Raw genomic sequence first — 22,223 nt, 5'->3', positions numbered from 1 at the left:
TGCATTTAACATGGGAGCCCAGATAATACATAAGTACCAAAGTTTCTTATTGAGTACTTTAGAAAAAAGTTAAAAATTAAACAAAAATTGTTTTTATATCACATCCTTAGGGTCAGTTATGTAGTGAGTGCCAGTGCTTCAGTTTGTCCACACAGTTTATGATTCAAAACCACAAGCACTGGTTTCGTCTATTACATTGACCACAAATACTTTGAATTGGTCCTAAATTACCAACCCAGGGGACCCCTGCAAGTGCTCCGTGGCACCCCAGGGTGCCACGGCACACAGTTTGGGAACCACTGCTATACCCTGTACACTAGTCAGATCACTTAGAAAATAGCCCCAAATTGTATGAGCCTTAGGGGGGTATTCAATCTGGGCCACTATTTATGACGGGGGAAATAGCGGTGAATGCCTATTCAACGCTGTCTTTCCTGACAGCATTGAAGAGGCAGATCGACAGAATCGTTTTGTCGATTTCGGCCGTGAATTGTCGCGATCGCGGTCAAAAAGCGACAATCCACGGCCGTTTACGCAGACACGCCCCCTTTTCGCCAATCAAAAAGTGGGACATTGAATCGCACCTGGCGATCTGCGGTCGAACCAAAGGAAAACAGGCCAGGGTCACGACAGTCGATCTGTCCAGACAGCCGTGACCCTGGCCTGTTTTCCTTTGGTTCGACCGCAGATCGCCAGGATTGAATACCCCCCTAAATTCTTTCCATATCTTACATTTGCCCCACCTGCAGTGGACATGGTTTTACTTTGCGATCCATGCTGACTCAGGCCTAATATTAGTTCTTACTCCTCAAAGAGGATAATAACTTCTGGGGAAGCAGAACTGAATTCCGCAAAAAAAAAAAAAAGGCACCTGCATCAGCACACAAATAGGACTTTTCACGCCACAACTATTTGCTTGGTCGAGTTTAGCCATTATCCACGGGTAACCCCAACCTTAATAGGTGTGATCAGGACCAAGAAAATCAATTGCATATCACCCGCATTCTACGGTTGCTTTACATGGAAGATTGGGTGTGTTATGGCAATTGAATCTGGCCAAGAGTCCAAGAACATGCTTTTCACAACTGGAAAATTCAGAAAAATCTGTAAACGAAGGAAAGTACATTTTTATTTCTGCATCTCAATTTTTAGATTTTATATAGAACACAACTTTACTAATCCCAAGTTCTGCGGTGGACAGTTAATGGGCTGTTCCTCTCATCTTATATACGATGCATACACATGACGTTAGGAAGATCATGGCAAGAGTGCATGCAAATAGTACTGCTTTCACATCGGAAATGCGGGTCACACATAGGATTTCGACACAGGTCCACCCAGGGAGTGCCCCGGCATCTGCGGCTCACAGCGACATGGCTTATTGCTAGATCGCTGTCGTCATCCGGATGGCAGGGGAGGAGGCAGCACATAAGGCAGTTTCTTCTCGGTTTATACAAAATCCTGCCACATCCATCAAACACAGTTGAGACCAGTAAAAAAAATTTAGCTCGTTCGGGAGCCCTAGTGGAACCTGATAATTGAATAATGATTGCATTCTACCATTGAGTTTTCACCACTGATGAAGTCTGATTGACGAAACGCGTTGGTTTACTATGACTACTACTATATGACTTTTCATAAAATACTGGATCAAATTATGCTGCAAAAGAATCTTGCATGATTGTTCATTCTTAAAGATTTTTATTAAAATGTCGGTACTTGTTTCCTAGCACGGCGCCGACGATGTTAATCTTATTACATTGTTTTGAGCGCATCGCATGCGATGCGCTCAAAACGATGATTTAATTGTACATGCACCCTGAGGGGTGATTAGTATGTTATATGCACCCCCATTGTTAACGCCACCGCCGCTATTAACGCCAACCCGAAGCACGGCGAGCGGTGGTACGCGTCCTCCGACCTTTTTATACCCCCACTATCCACGTCGGCGTGGAGTTGATTTCATATAGTGAGCCACCGAGCCCCGCGGATAACTTCACATGTATTCCGCTGCGCTCGCCACACTATATGAAAAGGTCGGAGGACGCGTACCGCTGCGCTCGCCAGGCTTCGGGTTGGTGTTGATAGTGGGGGTGGGGGGGCATTTAACATAGTAATCACCCATCAGGGTGCCTGTACAATTAGAAATCGCATTGTAATGTCATGCGATATTAAAATTGTACAAATCGGGTCCCATCGCATACCACTAATTAAGGCATGCGATGGGCGCCGTGCTAGGAAACAAGTACCAAAATGTCTGTAAAATTCTCTCAATTGATTACGAGTGATACTTACCATTGAATATATATATGTAGATGAGTATTCTGCAAGCAGAAGAAGGGTCGGCACTCCACAGCCTAATCCAAGAGGTGTTTTTCAGATAAAGAAAAAATACATTTCATAGAAAACAGCGTCATCAACGTTTCATGGCCCCCCCCCGGCCATTTTGTCAGGATGTGGAGCTGTATGTGGATAAAGTGCATGTGCACATTTCTGCACATGCACTTTATCCACATACTGACAAAATGGCCGGGGGGGCCATGAAACGTTGATGACGCCGTTTTCTATGAAATGTATTTTTTCTTTATCTGAAATACACCTATTGGATTAGCCTGTGGAGTGCCGACCCTTCTTCTGCTTGCAGAATACTTGTCTACATATATCTGTTTTCAGTAAGACACCCCAGAAATTGACTTGTTTCCAGAGTGCTAAATTGTACTGATAGATATAGGAGATAGATAGATAGATAGATACACACACACATAGATAGATAGAATGGAATATAGACTGTAAGCTACACGGGGGCAGGGACAGATGTGTATGTTTAAATATTCTCTATAAATGTGCTGCGTAATATGAGTACACTGTAGAATATATAAATTAAATGGAGAGCTTGAGGGAAGTGCAGCAGCTCTGTAGGTGACAGACACCCCATCAGTGATGTCGGCCACCCACCCAATTGTGACGCAGACAGGGAGTCTCTGGCCACAACCCTTTTTTAAGCACACACACAGCCTCAACGCCACTGTGCCCTGCCCACATCCTACCGTGTTTCCCCGATAATAAGACACTGTCTTATTTTTTTTCGCTCAAAAAAGACCATAGGTCTTATTTTCGGGGGAGGGCTTATTTTAATAGACCTTGACAGCCCCACTGCTCCTTTAAAAAAACGCCCCAGTCCACAATTCCCATCCCAGTCAACCAATCTTCCACATGCCCCCACCTGTTTGTGTACCGGATCTCAGCCCCGCCGGCGCTGTGTGCACTGATCAGCAGCCGCGTGATGTGCACGGCGTGATGTCACGCCGCGCCTACCGCAATGCATCCCTGGGAACGGGAGCCGCGGTATTACTGAACAGGCGAGGTGAGCGGAGGTGAGCGGGGCTGAGCAGGGCTACACTTTGACAAATGCAAAAAAATACATGGGAAATTTCATAGGTCTTAATTTCGGGGGAGGGCTTATTTTGGACAAATGGTCCAAATCTGGGGTAGGGCTTATTATCGGGGTAGGTCTAATTATCGGGGAAACACGGTAGTAGGATCACTGTAGATGCATGCGAGGGCTAGCATCCACAGCCCAATCACATAGCATGGTATAGTCACGGGTACAACTATATGTAGCTTGGCATGGCTAGTCTCACACGCTACGCATGTGTATAAGCATCACAAGTAAGATAATAGTTGACACATCTGTAGTGGTTCCATAGCAGAGACTTTTGTAATATTGAAACTTGCTGCTTAAATTTCCTCTGAAACACCAAAACAATTGCGCTTTTTTTTTTTAATGATGTCAACCATTTATATTCATGAAAAATAAAATAAATCATATCACAAACCTTGATCAACCATGTGCTTTGTAACATTAGGCTTTGATTTTAATTTAGCATTTTCCTATAGAACTATTTTATTTTTTACATGCCTGTTTTGACTTAATATATGTAGGTACACTAAACATTAATGCGTAAAAAAATACACGCAGATGAAATTCAAAAACAAGTAAATGTTGTAATTAAACACATTTTAATAGTACAACCCAAATAGAAGGAAATGAGCATTAGCACTGGGCATGCCACCGGCACTAAACATTTTTAAGAAAAAAACATTACCTTTTGGTTTAAACCACCCAACATTAGTTGAGTCCAATGGAATTTTACAAAGTCTCATGTAGAATGCACCATTAAGTGATGTGCAAGTCAGACAGTCCCAAAAACTTGTACCACAGATAAATCTAATCTGTATGTGGCCGTATGAATTGTCAGGTGAGAAATATTTTGTGATTTGAGTCAGTTTTTATGTGAGGAGATTATGGGTTTTGATTGCATCCATAAGAAAAGTGGCAGCATACAATCAGTTCAATTTGATTGCAGGCATATTTTTAATCAATTGTTACTAACTACTATACAGTAGATTATTTTAAGTTATTTATCACTGACATGTGAAATGGGAGCATCCTGTAACAGGAGAAAAATAAATTACTTTTTTTTTTTTTTATCCCTGTATTGTTAGGAGACTGCCATGTATAATAAACTTTCATTAACATACTCGGAATAATAACAAAACAAAAATTAAGAGCTGGTAAAAATCTCAAATCTTTAAGTAATTACAGGTTGAGTATCCCGTATCCGTATATCTATTATCCAAATTATTCCAAAAAACGTGGTTTTTGTAATCATTCGAATTTTTTTTTTTTTTTTTTACCCCCCCTAACCCTCTTTTCATACTTACCAAGTCCCAGGGCGTCCACAGCAGGCCTCCGGCATCTTCTCCAGGGTCTCCAGCGGTCCCAGGAATGCATTGCGCGAGTGTGCGCCGGTGACGTCACCGGTGCGCGCGCACACTCGCGCAATGCATTCCTGGGACCGCTGGAGACCCGGAGAAGATGCCGGAGGCCTGCTGTGGACGCCCGGGGACTGCCTGGACGCCGAGGGACCACCGGACACCATCAGGGGACAGGTAAGTATGGCTTAAACAATTTATTCCAAAAACCGGAATATTCCCCTATCCGGAATGCTCGTGGTCCCGAGCATTTCGGATAGGGGATACTCAACCTGTATTAACCATTTATAATGATCAAATATATAGTTAAGTGTCTTGTATGGTTTGGTTTTACTTTAAAATATTGTTTCATAGGAACAGTAAATATTCTAAATAAAACCTGCTATAGAAAAAACAAGAGCGTAAAATTATTAAATACTGTATATTAAACTGTAGCAAAAATGCAACAAATCTTAGGGGTAGATAAACACAGGAGTGGAGGAAGACACTTTGTTTAGAGGATTGATGGAAATGTATTTATATAAATTAGACTAGGTCTAATAAAAAGGACCAAGTTTTACTTTTACAAAAACGACTGGAGTGCAACTTATTGTTCAACCTCTTCTATGTGGGCTGACATTGGCCCTCAAGGAGGCACCCAAGAAAGCCCTTCTACAATATATATTTTGACTATAATGAATAAAACACCCCTTAGATGCAAAGAATCCTCCAACTCTGAAATTAAACACCAAAATATTTAATGCATGAGTGTACAATAGAAATGTTTCTCCATCCAGTTGAAAGCTTTGTATTAAATGATGCACAGGAGCAAAGACTATTGGTTTATACCACAAAAGGAGATAGGGGGCAGCTTTCATTAGCTGACTTCCTGATTTCATTGTGAAGATAACAAGCTGAAACCTTTTGTTTATGGAGAGTATCATCTCCCAAGGAGGCCATTCTAGGACAATGATGATGCAGTACTGTCCCATCTGGTGGTCTTATCTGCCATTTCCTCTCCCACATACTGTACTGTATGAAACGTGAGGCAAACTATAGATTTACAGTTGCTCTGACGGATGGGGCTATGTTAATATATATTTTCATGTATACCTAGACAACATATCTGAATACCTTACATGAACATACATTTCACTTAAAAGGCTGCAGCACCATTTTCCAAATAATTGTAACAGACAACCATTTGTAGCACTGGCACATAGGATAATGGGAGTAATATGTGGTCACATAAAAGGAATCAACCCAAAGCAATACATGTGCTGAATTAAATACCAAACCGTTAAATAATTTGTATATATGTCATAATTTGCAGGATAGAAGGTTAAAAAGGACACAATGTAACAACCATAAGCTGCATGGGCCTGTGGATCCACATCCACTATATTAACCAAAGCTCTATTGGAAATCCATGGGGCAGATGCTAATGCTGCAAGAGAGCATGCACCATAGTAACGTTACTTAATGGAGGACATAGGGCACATGAGGCTGTACCACACAGGATATACAGTACCAGGGGACCTATGTAACAAATGCAGAATAGATACGTTGCCGTCATCTAACCCCCAATCTGAGAACCACATAGTGATCTTCTATGTATCACCTTTGTACCAGGCATTTGGCCGGCTCGCTTTCCCATAAAGAAATAGGGGAGGATGGATATGTTACCACCCCCAGATGCCATTACTGAGGGATACAGAGGTACCAGGCCCCATCTCCCACCCTCCAGCACTGCGGACAGAGCCGGCCCAGGGGGAGAACGGGCCAGGATGTGGGGAAGAATGAGGCCTGTGCGCAGCAGGCAACACATTAATAGGGATCGGGGGGCGAAATGCTGCCAAAAAGTGGCAGAAGCTCCATTAGCACAAAAGCGGCGCTCACCTGGGGGCAGCGGCGTCCTCACTGCGGAGAATCGGGGCTGAGCAGTCGGTTCTCGGCAGCGGAGTGAATGGCGGCGCGCAGTTATGACGCTGAAGGAGGGGGCCGGCACGGATTCCGCCTCCGCCTGGTTGCCGCCGGTTACCTGGCCTGCTGTTATACGGTGACAGAGATCCCCCCCGGGATTCACAGACAGGCCGCACGTTGAACCGCCACTTGAATTTCCACCGCACTCCCCTCCGCGCACACCAGCACTAAGCTAGAGCCCCGGCGCCAGAAAAGATGGCCGACCGCCAACGGACAACGTCAGCACGCAGGCGTGAAAGTGGGGACGTTCTGTGGTTCGTGCCAGGGACAAAGATGGCGGCTCTCTATAGGTTTTAGGCCATGCTTCCATGTCTGTGGTCATTCACAAAAATGGCGAATGCCCGTATCCGGCCATGTTTAGTTTGGGCAATAGCCGCATACAATAGACCAGAGAAGAACTGTTTCCGTGAATGACAAAGAGGTTTATGCTGTTAATGTTCCAGTGATTGTCACCACGATGCTGTAGGAGTAACATGCTCTTTTCTTGTAGTGTGCAATCTTGCATTTGTTTTGGCAGCAACAAAGGTTTAACCTGCTTGGACTATTTATTTTTGTGATTGGAATGTATAATGCTAACCACTACACTGTGTGCTGCACAACTTTTTTGCTAATTTCATATTTTGTAGTTAAGCAATACTGTCGCCCTTAGGACAGTGTAGTACAAGGGAAATGGCTGTCTAAATCTATCTATCTATCTATCTATCTATCTATCTATCTATCTAGATACATTTCTATATCTAGATAGATAGATAATATATATCTATATAGATAGATCTATCTATGTGTGTGTGTGTGTGTATGTGTATATATATATATATATACATATATATATATATATATATATATATATATATATATATATATATATATATATATATATATATATATATATAGTGGATAGTCCATGGCGCTCCTCAGACTTAATAAGTATTAAAATTCCTTTATTTTCGCCCTACTGATTTCAAAGTATCTGGGGGGAATTTAATAGGATGAGAGATTCAGAAAGTGAGAGATTTTGTAAGAAATCTACAGGTTTTTTTTAAAGCGGCAATCATTTACACTGCAAACCCAGTTTGATGTTGCAGTGTAAATGATTGCCGCTTTAAAAAAACTAGAGATTTCTTACCAAATCTCTCACTTTCTGAATCTCTCATCCTATTAAATTTCACCCTATGAGTAGCAGTGAGGCGGAGACAGGGATGGGGCATTGCTCCGTTTAGAATCCAAATGGATTCATACTTTGAATTCAGTACAGCCATATGGCTTGAATGAAAATTTGCCATTTTATTGTTTTTTTATATATTGTTCTGTTTATATCAACACACCCTGATGTAATATAAGATCCCCCCCATATTGCTAATATGTAATAAATAATTTTCTCCGGCAGGGGTCATAATATAAAACAATATTACAAGTATTCCTCTTGGAGGAACAAATAGTTTTTTCTCTGCTTCCCTTGTTATCATTATGCATATTTTTATATAGATTTGCGATTATGCACTTTATATGTAACACAACGCTTTTATGGTTCTGATATTGTTGTGCATTCTCTGTTCCCTAGCAGCGCGGCCGGGCAGCAGCAGCATCTGTAGCCGGCGTGATCAGAAGCACTTTCAGCGTGCTGTTCCCGGCCCGGCGTGCGGGGAGAGGAGACGCAGATCTGATGGTATTTAGGTAAGCACATGTAACTGCACTTTTGAACTTTTCTGATGAAGGATTGAAATAAATCCAAAAGCTCAAATCTTTGCCCCTTGGTGTGGGCTCCGTTTCTATTGTTGTAAATCCGTCTGAGTGCCGCTGTGAAGATTACTTGTACATGTCCTCATCAGGACTCTGATGGCACCGCAGTAGTTGCTTTGGATTCCATCAGCGAGTGCCGGACTCTGCATTCATTATATATATATATTATAATTGGAAACAGTGATAAAACAAACTGGATGGTTACAGACTGTCAAAACTGTAGGAGGGCCCTGCTCTCAAGCTTACAATCTATAGGGAAATTTATATCGCACACACATACCTCTCAACATTGGAGAGGCAGAAGGATGGACACTGTGGGGGCCTGGCCAGCGGCTCTGTGAGCTGCTAGCCATGCCCCCTGCCCCTCTGGCTGCAGGAATAGACGCTGTGTGCATGCACACAGAGTCTATTCACAGATGACAGGGGGGACTCCCAACTCCCCACCCCCCCAGCGACGGGACACTGCGGCCCCGGGCGGGAAGTGGGAATGTCCCCCAAAAAAAATGACTTTCCTACAAAAAGTAGGACAGTTGGTAGGTATGTACACATGTTCAGCACAGGGGCAATTTAAGAAAGGAGAGGGTCCGAGTAGTCCCCCTCCTGTCTTGCAGCTCGATACATTCTGGCTTTGTGTCAAAGGCTACAGCGCATGTGCAGGTTTCCAGGAAAATGGTGTTTGCACCTCGTTCCTGAGGACTTTACTGTTGTGCAGTTGCAATTCACCAGGAAAATTCCCATCACACAATTTCCAAACTCTGTTCTGCTGCTCTCCAGTGCTGGGTCAAGTTGGGACTCCATGGCGAAGGTAAGTATGATTATATGGGTGCAGGTAATGTGTGTGTAACACACACCCTGCACCCAGTATAGATGCAACGGCAGCACTTAAGGTGCCCATACACGGTGCAATAATTGGATGCGTTTTGGACTAATCCGAAGCAAGTTACAAAGCGATGCGATGGTATACAATTTTAAATTGTATACCATCGTATTGTATGGCATTGTATGCCATTGTATCGCATATACAATGGTATGCGATTTAAAATTGTATAAAGCACCCTAATGGGTTTTTCAATGTTAAAAGTGCCCCCTATAAGATAATTAACCGTGATGGGTACTTAGTATGTTAAAAGCACCCCCACTATCAACGCCAACCTGAAGCGTGGCGAGCACAGCGGTACGCGTCCTCCGACCTTTTCATACCCCCACTATCCACGTCAGCGTGGGGTTGATGTTATATAGTGTGGCGAGCGCAGTGAGCCACCAAACCCGAACCGTGGCGAGTGGACGCGGAATACATGTAAACAGTGGCGTAACTATGAATTGGGCGCCCCCCGCAGCCTTACCTGTCTTGCTGGTCCCGTCCCGGCTCCCTTGCTGGCTTCATTCTTCTGCTAGTGAGACGGACCAACACAAAATGTCCGCCCCCATACAGCAGACAGTTTCAGAGAACTGTCTGCTATATGGGGCAGACATTTTATTGTGGTCCGTCTCACTAGCAGAAGAATGAAGCCAGCAAGGGAGCCGGGACAGGACCAGTGAAGTCAGGTAAGGCTGCGGGCGGCGGATTGGCGGGCGGCAGATGGGCGGACGGGAGGGGGCTAACTATAGCACCACAGCCCCCCGGCGCCCACACATGCACAGCGCCCCCCCCCCCGCGGCCACGGGGGCTGCGGTGCTATAGTTACGCCGCTGCATGTAAAGTAATACGTGTCCCCTCGTGTAGCTCGCTGCGCTCGCCACCCTTCGGGCTTGGATTTAATTGTATATGCACCCTAATGGGTGATTAGTATGTTATATGCACCCCCATTGTTAACGCCACTGCCGCTCTTAATGCCAACCCGAAGCGCGGCAAGCGGCGGTACGCGTCCTCCGACCTTTTCATACCCCCACTATCCACGTCGGCGTGGAGTTGATTTTATATAGTGAGCCACCGAGCCCAAACTGTGGCGAGCAGAGCGAGCCCCACAGATAACTTTACATGTATTCCGCTGCGCTCGCCACACTATATAGAAATCAACTCCTCGTCGACGTGGATAGTGGGGGTATGAAAAGGTCGGAGGACGCGTACCGCCGCCCCACGCGGGCTCGCTGCGCTCGCCACGCTTCGGGTTGGCGTTCATAGTGGGGGTGCATTTAACATTGTAAGCCCCCATTAGGGTGCTTATACAGTTAAAAATCGTATAGGGGGCTTATACAATTCAAAATCGCATTGCATCAGGTGTATGGCATGCGATGCGATTATATGTCGTACGACTTAATATCGTGGGCGCTGTGCTAGGAAACAAGTACCGTATACAGTTATCATTTAAACATCAGTCCATGCAGTATTCCTTATAAGTTTCTTTGAGTAGTATCACTTATTAAAAGTTATGTTTCTATGCTATATAATCATACCTACATTTCATCTTCAAGTGTAGTCCAGAAAAATATATTTGTGCAGTGGCGGTTTTTACCTGTGGGCTACAGCTCCCCCAGATAAAATCCACCACTGTTCCCTGCCTAAGTGAACCCAGATGCAGTCTGTAAGACTGCACTGGCTTCACTCTGTCTGACAGTGACTTCCTATTGGAAGTCCAACCTGCCAGTCACCCAAGGCAGTCCCATTGGGAGGTGTTCCCTCCCTCCGGGACACCTCTACATGGGCTGCTGATCACAGCAGCCCCCTCCTCCGCACAGGTAAGAGCCGCCGCAGTATTTGTGTCCTTTTTTTTTACTCTCGTGCAAAACCACAGGTGAAATCATTTTTCTGCATCACATTTACACACAGTAGGTTTACATTTTTTGTTAGCATCCAATTGACCAATAGGGAGTATAAGATTTTCATTTCAAAAGACTTTGCCAAAATCTCTGAAAGATATATCTCTCATCAATGTAGTGCATACACACTAAGCTATTTTCCCCAAAGAGCAAGAGCTTTTCAGGAGGCGAAAAGGTCCATACACACTGGGCGATTATATCCAGCGTGTTTGGACAGCGATGATCGTTTTCATCGCTGCAGGGAAAGCCGCTCAGTGCATACACACTGAGCGGCTTTCCCCCTGCCTGGCGCCGACAGCGGGGGGAGGACGGCTTTGTATAGTGCAGCGCTATGCAAAGCCGTCCTCAAAGCCGCTCATCTGCTGGTATTACCAGAAGATGAATGGCTTTCCTGGCGATGATGTGGGAGCGCGCAGCAGCGCTCACCGTTCATCACAGGGGCACACACACTGGGCGGCCTTGAGCTGACAGCCGCTTAAACGCGCTGTTTCGAGCTGCTTTTAGCTCAAAGTCGCCCAGTGTGTATGGGCCTAAAGACTTTGCTGAAAATCTTTCATATAAAAGTTTTTCATGAAATTTGGTAGGATGATAGATGATGCAAAGTTACTTTCATTTGTAAAATGTTAGCCCTCAGTGATACATGCTGTTGTTCATACAACAGGGTTACTTTGCTTCTAAATGCGGTAGACCTTTCATGTTGGTCTTCCTTTGAAGCTTGGGAGCCATAGTTTCCATAAAAAATTATTTTAGTTTTAAATATTGACTTCTTCATATCAAGGTCACATGACGTGTGCTTTGACCTTTAAATATCTAAAAAAAATGTACCTTAAATTTTTTTTTGTGCATAAAGTCTTTTCTACAGTTAAATACAATCTCTCTTTGGTATAAGTTAAATTTTGGGATGCCTTTGGGAACAGGAGTAAAAAGTATATGGGAGAAGTGGCATCCAATTTCCATCGAGACACCCGGGTCCATCCTGCATGCGATGAATCGAATATGATTCCCGCTCTCTGCCGCCGAGAGGGGGTCCAACCCACAGATCTTACGTGCAGCACATATGATCTACTGATCCGATCCGATGTGTACGGGACATTGGATCAGACCGCTGACACATACTATTTGGACTGAATTCACCCGATTTCTCAGCCCGATCCACCAGAATCGGGCCCAAATTGCATAGTGTATGGGGGCCTTTAATCCAATTTAGCACTATTTCTAAATGCAAAACAAGTCCAACTTGAAAGTTCTACCACAATTTTGCTATTGTGATGACAGGCGCCTCACATCTAAATCGCAGATCTGACTGCCTGCCAGGAATATTTCTTGCAATCGCACCTGAATAGGTGCACATTGCATGGTATTTGTACACCTGGAATTACTCGGAGGAAAGTTTATATATGGTAATAGCCCATCCCACCAAATGAATCGCATGTGTACATCGCAGGTGAAATATGTCCTTTCAGATTTATCAAATGAGATTTTTTTTTTTAAATGCGGCAATCATTTACACTTTACTCAAACTGGTTGGCTGTGTAGACTTTTGGGGCCTTATTTTGGTTCACTCTTAGAGGCAAAATCCTTGTTAGATGGGTAAAACCATGTGCACTGCAGGTGGGGCAGATATAACATGTGCAGATAGAATTAGATTTGGGTGGGGTTTTTCTTCAAAGTGAGATATATATTGCAGTGTAGAAATAAAGCAGCCAGTATTTTCCCTGCACAGAAACAAAATACTCACCCAAATCTAATTCTCTCTGCACATGTTACATTTGCCCCCCTGCAGCGCACATGGTTTTACCCATCTAAGAAGGAATTTGCCTCTAAGAGTGAACCAAAATAAGGCCCTTGATATCTACTCTTTAGATGTTGAGTAATTTAGTATTAAGTATTAGATATTAATATAACATTAGAGATATACCAGAGATAAACAGGAGAAAACAGAAGGACTGGAAACTCTTCAACCTCCACTGAAATCCAATCAAACAAAATACTGCAGTGAGTTATCTGATCCAGCAACGCCAACAGTCTGCACAGCCTGGACACTTAACACGTAATGCTGTGAGACACTCCTTTCACCTCCCCTATAGCCTAACTGCATTCACTGTGTAACAATCTCGCCATCCTTTGTCTTCTAACATTACACACCAACATTACTTCTGAAGGTTGGCATTAAAACCCCAAAACTCAGGAACATCATGTGGCCTCAACTCACCTTTGCCATGAGAACACCTGGACCAAGCCCACCACCCCTACGGCTGAGAACACCAGGACAACCCCCAGCCCTACCCCTCATGGTGAGCATGGAGCTGTGAGGGGAAGCACCAGGCCAGCCTATGTAGCAACACCTCCCTCATCAGTCCCTTGTAAAGATGTCAGTCCCCTGTAAAGGTGTGTTCATGTCTCCCCCCCCCCCCTCCTGCAGCATACATCTACCGCACCATGTGTTTTTCCTGTAATGTGTAACTCCGCAGATTGCACACCCTGCTAGCCCTGACCTATGCAGTGCACCAAGCTAGTTGCCTCAGATGATATCTCTGCGGGCAGGATGTGGGTCACATGGATGTTTCTGTGCAGTATCATACTACTACAAAAAAAAAAGATTGAATTGATCCTGGACCACCAACCCAGGGCACCACTGCAAGTGTCCCGAGGCACCCCAGGGAGCCACTGCACACAGTTTGGGAACCGCTGGACTAAGGGTTGCAGGACTTGGTCCAGGAACATGGAAGTGGGCTGATAGATGGACTCCCTTGCCTAGATTATTGGGTGCCTGGGTGGTGGCAACAGTTTCTTGTGTATTTTCGGAACTGTAAACAGTATCGGTACCACTGGGTAATCCTGGGTTATAGAGCCTTATGGACCTTCTCGGTGATCTTGTGTTCATTGCGTGATTGCATCAGGAAAATGTCCTATTGACATCTCCCAGCTGTCTTTAATCTCTATGTAAGTGTTTAAGTTCTGGATGACCACACCACCACCAATATAATAAATGTTGTAAAAAATTTTTTTACTTTTTTTTTGTTTGTGCCATATAGACCACTAGAATATATGCATTGATAGGTAGTCAGATGTAAGACAAAATGTAGAAAAGTAAAGTCTGTAGATAATTCAAGGAACAAGATTCTAGAAGGATTAGAACAAACAAAATACTAATGAGTTTCTACTTAAGGTGCCCACACATGGCATGAAGTTATGAATAATCCAATCTATCGCTTTACCTTAAAATCCAGAACACTCCTGGCCAAACAATATTGTACACATACACAGAACAATTGTGTAAACAAACAGAGGATTTGATGAGTTGTTTAACGACGGCAAATCATTAATACATTAATTGGCACATCATGACTACATACCTCCCAACATGACCCTCTCCAGGAGGGACACAATGCTCTGCTCCTGGACTTTCCTCTATGTATGATTGCCATCACCTGTGCTGAACAGGGTAATTGATAAGAAAGGTGTTTTTCAACACAGTACGGGCAGTACGGATGGTGTAATGGTTAGCATTACTGCCTCACAGCGCTGAGGTCATGGGTTCAATTCCCACCATGGCTCTAATACCCCTTTCACACTACAGCTATAACACGGTAAATTACCGATTTTTAACCGTTTCAAAACGGTTATAGCTGCAGTGTGAAAGTGCCAGTTTCAAATTACCGGTTCAAGAGAACCGGTAATTCAAAACGTTTAAAAAGCAGAGTCCTACACGGTTCAGACACAATTTTTCTGCAGTGTGAACGGGTCTGAACCGGTATTTTGGACCCTACACACTGGACCCCTCCCCTGGTACCTGGCCAGTGGAAACTCGCGCCCCCCCCCTCGCACCTGCGGCATCTCCCACACCCTCCCCAGGTAAAGCAGCATCTCCCACACCCTCCCCAGGTACCTGGGGAGACAGCAGAAGACAGCGTTGACGGCCGGGGTCACGGAGGGAAAGTCCGCCTGAAAAGGCTCCCCCGCGGCGAACAGCCGGTTCCCACGTCGCCCCCTGCCTGCGGCCGGTCCCACAGAAGTCTCCATCAGAGAGGCGTGGGTGAGGGTGGCCCGGGGACCCGAGCAGCGGCCGCTCCGGGAGCGCTCCTAACAGGCCTCCACAAATCATCCCAGCTGCGCGGCCACAGCTCCCGCAGGTCGGAGCGGAGGGGGTGAAGGCAGCAGCCACACAGCAAGATGCTGCTGAAGGCGGGTGAGTGGGGCTTCTGCCCGGGGAAGGAGAGGGAGGTAGGTACTGGTCTGGCTGTTGGTACGGCGGCGGTGGGCTGCTGCTTTGGCTGCCGCCTCCGGGTCACCCCCTGAGCAATGCAGCTCTAATGCCCAGCATTGGGGTAGCTTTGCTTGGTGTGCTTGTGTGCGCTGGCAAGCACCAGGGGAGGAATGGCATATTACTGATTAATTACCGTGTACCTTTCACAACCGGTTCAATGTGAAAGGTACAAAAACGGTAATTAACCAGTAATATACCTTTTACAACATGCAATGTGAAGGGAATATAGATTGTAAGCTTCACTGGGGCAGGGACTGATGTGAATGTTAAAATATTCTCTGTAATAATAACTGTTAATAAACACAGGCGATGGCAGTTATTCATTCAGAGGGAAGTCCAGAAACAGAGCAATGTGTCCCTCCTGGAGAGGGTCATGTTGGGAGGTATGCGACTACACAAGGACATTCTCATTCTGCATGCTAAAGGGATCCGCAAGCAAGGTGAACGAGCGGTGGGTATGTGCATTATCATTCCCACACTAGGACAGTTTTTAAATGACAGGTAAAAGATGGCCTAAGAGTTAAAAAAAATCCATGTGTGAAGACCTTTTTATACTGGCATTGGAGTAACATAATTTTACTCATTCAATAAATGTAGGCACACTAGTGACCTCTAGTGGTCAAAGTTTAGATTTGTCTGAGACTATTGCTAATATCAGTTGTACACTACTGGTTTATCACCATATGGAGAGGTAATCTGGGCCGGGAGGTCTATTGGACTAGTCCCCGTGAGGACACTGAATCTCGTACCACTGAGTGGAGCAGAAGCATTTGTAAATCTGTGTTCTTATCTCATTGGACAGTGAGTCAATAAAACCCTCCCAAATTTGAAAAAACATCTCTGTGCTAACTTCTTTTTGGAGGGATGTTTCCACCCACTCCATATGGAATATGTGGAATAGTTTGGCCCTAAACAAGGACACCGAAGGGGGTTCTTTGTAAATCCATTGGTGTACAATGCATTTACGGGCCACTGCTGATATCATTAGCATCATCTTTTTGCTGTCACGTAGTACCGGCATCCCAGAGGGAAAAACACCTAAGATCGCCCACTCTGCTGACAGTGGGAGGCGACTCAGTAGGAATGTAGTGCAAAATCCCTGAACCTGTTTCCAGAAGCGTTTTATTACTGGACAATCCCACTTTAAATGTTGCGTTGGAGCTATCGCATTTAGGGCAAGTGTCGGTGTCAGAGATGCCCATTGCATAACGTCGATGTGGAGAGAGGTATCCGTTATGATAAATGTTATAGAACATCTCTTCCAGGAATAATGGAAAGAGCACATTAGGTGTTTTGAAGTGAGTTGAGGAATTGTGTGTAGTCAAAAAGCCATATATTTTTAACACTACATACAGAGGCATTTCCAAGATAAACTGTTACATTCAAACAAGTGGACAATTTTTTTTTACTAATTGGCAAAAGGGAGAATTATGGGAACACATGAACAATGCACTTATGAAGAATGTGTAAGTTAGTTTGATTTTAGAATGCACTGACTTTTGGGAACAGCTCAGGGTACACGCTCACATTTGCTAATTATCCTCCTAATGTGAGCTCATCAGACTTGTTTTCAGTCAATGCCCTTTAGTATTCTTGTGTGTGTATGTAAAACATACACACAAGCATAAAGTCAGCTGTTTTTACCCAATACAGAAGTGATGAAAACAGACACACTTCCTGAATGTTTTAGTATAAATAAAGATTAAATCCCAAACGCAAATATCCTTCACAAAGTGCCCACCGAGGCATGAAACGCGTTGGTTACTTGGAGAGAGAAGAAGCCACCTGCTGCCGTCCACATCCACCCACATGACAGCTGCTGATTTCATCAAGCCGCTTCCCAGGACCGAAGCCCATCGGAAAAGACCGCAAACCAAGTGGACAGCTTTCTGCTGAGGAATACTGCTGCCTCCATCTCTCCTTCGCCCTCTCCATAAAGGAGTGTAAACAAGTTTAAAAAATTATTTTCAGGTGTCACTCGCACATTTTATTAATTCACATAAGCGCTCTTTTTTTAATCCAAGTTCTATTTACATAGTTACATATAGTTACATAGTAGTTGAGGATGAATGAAGACTTGTGTCCATCGAGTTCAACCTTGGTAGCGAGTATGATCTATTAGCTTCATCCCTTAATATACGTAGTGAATTCTGATATCTTTAAAGACAGATTATGATTATTGTTTGCACCCCTGGATGTTTTTAACCAATAGATGATTGTCCAACCTTATTTTAAACGTATTTATTTTGTCTGCCGACACCACCTCACCAGGATTTTTTTTCCTTCTAAGGGAACAAAATCTTCTTTCCTTTAATCTAAACTCATGCACATGTGTCCTAGAGTCCTTCCTAACAGAAAAAAAGGGTGCCTGACAGTTCCTTATGTTGACCCCTGATATATTTGTACATGTCTCTCCTTAAACGTCTCCTCTCTAGCATAAACAATCCCAATTTGTTCAATCTGTTTTCATAGCTTAAATTCTCCATTACCCTTATTAGCTTTGTTGCTCTTCCTTGGATTTTTTTTCTTCCAGTTCTATGATGTCCTTTTTATAGAATTGTACTCCATATTCTAGATGCGGTCTAACCAATGGTTTGTAGAGTGGCATAATTACATTTGAGTCCCTAGTTTCCATACCCCTTTTTATACATGCTAGTTATTCTGTTGGCCTTATTTGTTGCTATATGACACTGAGCATTACACCCCAGTTTGTTATCAATTTGGACTCCTAGGTCCTTTTCAAGTTCTGAATTACCAAATGTCTCCCCACTTATGTTATAAGTAGCACATTTATTACATCTCCCAAGATGCATAATCTTGCATATATCAACATTGAACATCATTTTCCACTTTTTTGCCCACTCATCTAATTTATTAAGATCGCTCTGAAGAGACATCCTTAGTTGATTGTGTCATCAGCATAGTACTGGTATATTTGATATTGCACATTTACAACAACTCTCTGTTCTCTATTACGCAGCCAGTTCCCTACCCAGTCCCAGATCCTCCATTTTATATATCAACCTCTTATGCGGCACTGTATCAAAAGCTTTGGCAAAATCTATGAAGACCACTTCTACAGCATTTCCAGGTTGTCGCTGACATCCTCATAAAAGCCTAGTAAATCTGTTTGGCACAATCGATTTTTCACAAACTCATGTTGGTTAATACTGATTAAACTGTGAAGCTCTAAATATTTTTGGATACCATCCATTAAAAATCCCTCAAATAATTTACACACTATTGATGTTAAGCTCACAGGTCTGTAATTAGCTGGGTCATCCCTTTTTCCTTTTTTGAATATTGGCACAACCTCAGCTATTCTCCAGTCTTTTGGTACCTTACCAGATTAAAGTGAGTTCTCAAATACATAATACAGGGGGTTTGGTAATTCCTCCCTTGTTTCCATTAGTACTCTAGGATGAATCCCATCTGGGCCTAGGGATTGTTTGTTTTAATTTTGTTGAGCCGCAATTTTATCTTATCTGTCGTGAAAGCAATATTGAGATCTAGCTTGCTCGTCCCATTTGTGGTACCTGTATGCTCCACTGTCTGCTCTTCCCTAGTAAACACTGATGAGAAAAACATTGTCTTTCTCTTATCATCTGTAAAGCTATTACTGTTGATATTGGTTAATGGGCCTATGTTGCCTTTAATTATTTGTTTACTATTGATGTATTTGAAAAACTTCTTGGGATTGGTTTTGCTCTCAGTGGCTATGCGCTCCTCAAGACAACACTGAATACATAAGCTAAATATACTGTTATTATACTCTGTACCTTAAGACAAACAGCTAATAATTGGTAAATGGTAAATTGTGATTCCCGCAACATAACCGTAAGCTCAAAATATGGTAAGAAAACGATGCTCTAGCATTGGAAGGAAATGAAAATTGTTGAGGAAAGATGAATACATTCGACCCTAAAATAGATAAGGGAATAATGACAGAATGATTGGGTGATGGATAGTTAGTATACCCACAGTTTAAATGCCCAACAATTGACCTGGGCTATTCCCCATGACCCCCATAGAGGGAGAATAGAACTTATGTCCACAAGGGTCTTCTTTGCACTCAACCCTGTGTCAGACTAACTGCGGTCAGGATTCCGCTGTCTGTATACTGATGTCTGAATCCTAACTGTCAGGCTGCCATACCACAACCAAATTATTTAAGCCTGTTTCTTTAGTGAGGTCAAACTCATGAGCATACTTGCTTACTTTTTGCATCTGGCTTCCAGGAGAGGCAAGAGAGAAGCTGCAGCTATCACTTTAGGTGTGTAGGGCATTAGGTCCCGCCCCTATCAAGCCAAATGCAGCAATTCTAATGTCCGTGTAGAATGTGGAGCTGCTAAAATGCAATTTGCATACTTTAGCCCCACCCTCACATATGGACATTAGATTTGCTGTATTTCCCTTAACCTTCCTACTTCACTACGAAGTAGGTGGGATACAGGAGATCTGCCTACTTTTCTGAAAGTGCAAGGAACTACCTGAATGATTGTGAGTCTTTTATGAACACATGCCCAGCTTTACCCCTACTTAGTGTCTGCCATGCACCCAGATGCCGTACCATGCCCCCTCCCAGGGCAGCCGGGACATCAGCAAGTATGATCTTTATTATACAAGCTTCATGGCAAGTGTTTTTTTTGTTTATATGTATTAGAATTAATGTTAAGTATCCTTAAAAAATGGCTATTGGGTAATTTACTGTATAATCATTTGATTATTCCAGTGTGATATGTTAGATCAAGTGTTCTCATGTTGACATGCAGCATGTCTACACAGATGACATGCCAACATGATAGAACAGGCCCTGTGGTCACTTAAGTGACCTGGTTGTCATGTGACTGATTTGCGATGCAGATTTCTCCCTATTCCTAATTCCTAAAGCTAACCCTAACCTGCCATCCTCCACAGCCTAACCATAACTTCCCACCACAGCCTTACAACCTGCCCTTTGGCAACTAACTATCGATATTATGAATTTTGATCAACTAACTTGATGGAATGGTCTGACTCTACACAATTCCAATGCAAACTACATCAAATAGTTAAATGTTCAGGCCTTTCTGATGACACATACTGTATACTGTAATAAGACTTTTACAATGTTTTTATCTGGCTAGTATTGTACATAGGTTATCAGCACAAGATTACTTATTAACAGATGCAATCTATTTCTTGAAACTGAAGCACTTCATAAGGTGTACGTCTGGCTGAGTACAAGGTATGGTACCCAAAAACTATAATATGTATTTGTGTTGTATACAGTATGTCTTTTTTGAGTTCCATGTGGAAAGAAGAATCTATATCAAGGTCTATATCAAGGGATTGTATGGAAGAGAAGGAGTTTTTCAATTGATAAAGAATGGTTGCGCCAGAACATACCCATAAGTTTTGCATTTTGTTGGATATATTTTTGGTAGACACTTGGTGAAGGCTCCCACTTGTGTTGTTTGGCTGCAGCCAAAAGGTCTTTGCACATTGGGAATCTATGGGTGAGATTTAATAGGATGAGAGATTCAGAAAGTGAGAGATTTGGGAAGAAATTTCGTTTTTTTAAAGCGGCAATCATTTACACTGCAAAACCAGTTTGAATTTGCAGTGTAAATGATTGCCTCTTTAAAAAAACTGGAGATTTCTTCCCAAATCTCTCACTTTCTGAATCTCTCATCCTATTAAATCTCACCCATATATCTTGGGGCATGAAATACCGTCTATCGGCACATGATTGCTCAAATTTTTTTAAAAACCCCATGTTTACCTTTTGGCTGTCCACCTAGCCCATGTCAACCTAATGCATGTGTCAACCAGGGCCGGACAGGCCATCTGGCACTTCTGGCAAATGGCAGATGGGCCGATGGCTTTGTGGGCCAATTTTGTGAGGACGCAGTAGCGCCGCTGATGCAGCTTTACCGGGTGTTGTGATTACTTTTTTCTGCCTGCTGCCCTGGCACAGTCTCCACTCGAGTAGCATTCTTCACTTCCACCCGGCCAGGCAGCTCGACGCACCCCTATGTGACTGGCGCATACTATGCTGGTTACTGACAATCTGTTCTGCCCCTCCGCCAACCGCCGTGGCGTGTGCTGGGAGAAGGCGGCACAGCAGTCAGTTAGGCAGGCACCACAGTGGCATGATTCATCTGGATCTGGTCTCCGTTTGACACAGCCCAGGAGAGGACCCACTGCCTGCACAGTTTGTAATTCGGCCCGGGGAGATCCATCATCACCCGAGGTGAAACTAGTGAGTGCTCTACTCCTGCACTGAGTGCAGTCTGTGGGGAGTCTGGGGACAGTCAGTGGGTGTTGTGTAATGGAGCCAGTAGAGGAACATGGAGCATATTGCATATGTGCAGTGCAGTGGGACGAAGAGGGGGAATAGGAGGGTGTATATGGGAGAAGAGGATTTTAGGGTGTAAGTATGTGGGTGGAATAGGGTGTGTGTTGGGCATAGAGGGAGGGTTATCGGATGTAAATGAGTTGACTAACTAAAACACATACATTGTGCATACTACACTTCTGACCCAAGTAGAGGCTCAGTAGCAGGAGGCTGGAGTAATGTTTTGTTTGTGGTGTCATCTGCTAGGGGGCAACAAACAAAAATCTTCCCTAGTGCATCAAATTGGATAAGGCCAGCTCTGATGCCACGCCTCCTTTACATGAGGCCACGTCCCCTTTTCGCTGCGCAGCTTATCTGCGCAATGGTCCCGCCTGCTTCAGG

General features: G+C 43.8%; 2 protein-coding genes across 9 annotated transcripts in view; one reads left to right on the top strand and one right to left on the bottom strand.

The window, feature by feature from the left end:
- Window positions 1-6,958, bottom strand: part of PRRC2C (proline rich coiled-coil 2C) — a 61,023-nt gene extending 54,065 nt beyond the window's left edge. For 7 of the 8 annotated variants that reach the window (XM_083157002.1, XM_083157005.1, XM_083157003.1 and 4 more), the window contains exon 1: window positions 6,655-6,958. The gene's annotated coding sequence lies outside the window, so the exon portion shown is untranslated. The remainder of the gene's footprint in view (window positions 1-6,654) is intronic. The other variant, XM_083157004.1, reaches the window with a different exon arrangement.
- LOC146026381 (dimethylaniline monooxygenase [N-oxide-forming] 2-like) overlaps window positions 6,732-22,223 on the top strand; it is a 38,239-nt gene continuing 22,747 nt past the window's right edge. Inside the window, exons 1-2 of the mRNA XM_083157011.1 lie at window positions 6,732-7,263; window positions 8,300-8,412. The gene's annotated coding sequence lies outside the window, so the exon portion shown is untranslated. The remainder of the gene's footprint in view (window positions 7,264-8,299; window positions 8,413-22,223) is intronic.

The sequence above is a fragment of the Crinia signifera genome, chromosome 8 (genome assembly GCF_055691185.1).
Source record: "Crinia signifera chromosome 8, ASM5569118v1, whole genome shotgun sequence".
NCBI lineage: Eukaryota > Metazoa > Chordata > Amphibia > Anura > Myobatrachidae > Crinia > Crinia signifera.
Note: the sequence above shows the minus strand (reverse complement) of the source record. Positions and strands in the feature narration are given on the sequence as shown.